Source organism: Hyperoodon ampullatus (genome assembly GCF_949752795.1).
Source record: "Hyperoodon ampullatus genome assembly, chromosome: 17".
In the NCBI taxonomy this organism is placed as follows: Eukaryota; Metazoa; Chordata; class Mammalia; order Artiodactyla; family Ziphiidae; genus Hyperoodon; species Hyperoodon ampullatus.
Genome location: NC_136930.1, coordinates 75,917,002 through 75,920,024, shown reverse-complemented (window position 1 = coordinate 75,920,024; position 3,023 = coordinate 75,917,002).

The window sequence follows — 3,023 nt, the reverse complement described above, 5'->3', positions numbered from 1 at the left end:
CCTTCTGTCTGGGGAACCACAGATCTTTTTTTAATGCGCCTTCTCAGCGTTCCTTTCTGTGGCTGGTGGTGAGAGCCTGGAGTGCATTCAGGCTTCCTGCCTTCCAGACCGAGCTCTCCCGGCTACTTGTGGATCTGGAGTCAAGGGTTTTGCCTGTCTGTACAGTGGAGACCACACCTCCTCCTCTGTCTGTCTCCCAGAGAATCCAGACCCGGGGTAAACCTCTCACTTAACAAACTGGCAAACTGAGACCTGGAGAGAATCGAGGACCACATGAGGTCAGGAGGAAGCAGGTGTGTCTGCACCCCAAGAAATCGAGGCGGCCTCGTCCCCTTCTAAAGGACGAAGCTACTCACACAACGTGACCAATGGCCCTGACCCTCCCGTAGCCCCGAGATGGCCTGAATGTGGGTCCAGGCAACCCCTGTGTTAGGAGGAGAAAGCCAAGGCCAGCGTGTGCTTCAGACGGGCCCAAGGTGCCAAGACCCAGCGTTCCCTACTCATGCCAGATCTCTCCTGAATGGGCGGTGCAGTTAGTCCACTGAGGTGGCAGCACCGACCTAGTGCACCTGCATCCAGGGTCTGAAGGTGAACATCCCTTCCCCCACCCCGCCTCTCTCCATACCATCCCCACAGGATCTGCACTTTGACCCCAGCCCATACATAACCTCTGCAGCTTCTGACTGGCCCTCACTTCACCTTGGGGCATGGCTCTGCCTGCTCTGAGGTGAGCTGGCCACCAGCCACAGCCAGGCCTCTTGCGGGCATCCTCATTGTCTCAACCGTGAAGCTGGTCCCACCTCTGGCCACTCTCCAGGGAGCTCCCCCAGCCTCCCTGATGCTTGATTGGATGCCAGCACTTCCTGGACACTCTGCCAGTGACCTCTGTGTAAGCCTTTCCCCACCAATCACGCTGATCAAGTGAGGGTTTGCCCAGCCCCTGCTCTGGGGCTTGAGATGCTGGGTTTCTCTTGATGCCCCCCAACCAGTGCCAGCTCACTCCCTGCTCCCTGCTCGTAAGACCCCCAGCAGGACACTCAGGGTCTACCAAGCGTGCAGTTCCTGAACTTTCAAGTCTCCCCCAACTTTCTCTGGACTCACCACCCACCAAACCACTAGCTCAATACCCCTGCTTCACACCCTTTGCATATTATCTTCCTTCTGTCCTCCTTCTCTTCCTACCAATTTCTTATTCGATCTTCAAGACCCAGCTAAATGCCACCTCCTCTGTGAGGCCTTCCCTGATCGCCCCAGGCAGAGCTGACCTCTCCCCCTCTGTAAGAGCCAGCCAGTTGCCCACACCTCCACCAAGACCCCTGCTGCCCTGGTTGGTAACTGTCAGCCAGGTGTTCTTCTTCCAGCAGCCCGGGGCGGGGGCAGGGACTTGTCTCAACCACTCAGTGTCTGTGACCTTGGCATATTATTCAACCTCTCCATGCCTCTGTTTCCTTAACTATAAAATGAGGCCTTAATAGTATCTCCCTCATAGACTTATTTTGAGAGTTAAGTGAGCTAATATATGTAGAGGGCTTAGAATATTACCTGGAAGATACTACATGCTTAAAAAATGTTAATTACTATTGCTACCAGCATCATCACCATCATCACCACCACCATCACCACCATCACCACCATCATCATCACCATCACCACCATCACCATTACCACCAGCACCACCAGCACCAGCACCACCACCACCATCACCAGCACCACCACCATCATCATCACCACCACCTTCACCACCACCATCACCACCACCACCATCACCATCACCACCATCACCACCACCATCACCATCACCACCACCATCATCATCACCACCACCTTCACCACCACCATCACCACCACCACCATCACCATCACCACCATCACCACCACCATCACCACCATCACCACCACCACCATCACCACCACCATCACCACCATCACCACCACCACCATCACCACCATCACCATCACCACCACCACCATCATCATCACCACCACCATCACCACCACCATCACCACCACCACCATCACCATCACCACCATCACCACCACCATCACCACCATCACCACCACCACCACCATCACCATCACCACCATTATCACCATCACCACCACCACCACCATCACCATCACCACCACCACCATCACCACCATCACAACCATCACCATCACCACCACCACCACCATCACCGTCACCACCACCACCGTCACCACCACCACCGTCACCACCACCACCGTCACCACCATCACCGTCACCACCACCACCACCACCACCACCACCGTCACCACCACCACCGTCACCACCACCACCGTCACCACCACCACCGTCACCACCATCACCGTCACCACCATCACCATCACCACCACCACCATCACCACCACCACCATCACCACCACCATCACCATCACCACCATCACCATCACCACCACCACCATCATCACCACCACCATCACCACCACCATCACCACCACCACCATCACCATCACCACCACCATCACCACCACCACCACCATCACCATCACCACCATTATCACCATCACCACAACCACCATCACCACCACCACCATCACCACCATCACCACCACCACCACCATCACCATCACCACCGTCACCATCACCACCGTCACCACCACCACCATCATCACCACCACCATCACCAACATCACCATCACCACCACCATCACCACCACCACCATCACCATCACCACCACCACCATCACCACCAACACTATCACCATTACCACCAACACCACCATCACCACCACCACCACCACCACCATCACCATCACCACCACCACCATCACCATCACCATCATCATTACCACCACCACCACCATCACCACCACCACCACCATCATCACCACCATCACCATCACCATCACCACCACCATCACCATCACCACTATTGTTGTCACCACCACCACCATCATCATCATCATCATCATTGTTTTCTCTACTGGACTTTCAATCTCCTTGCAGGCAGATAACAAGTACAAATCATTGTCTCCCTGGACACTTGCCCTGACACATAGGA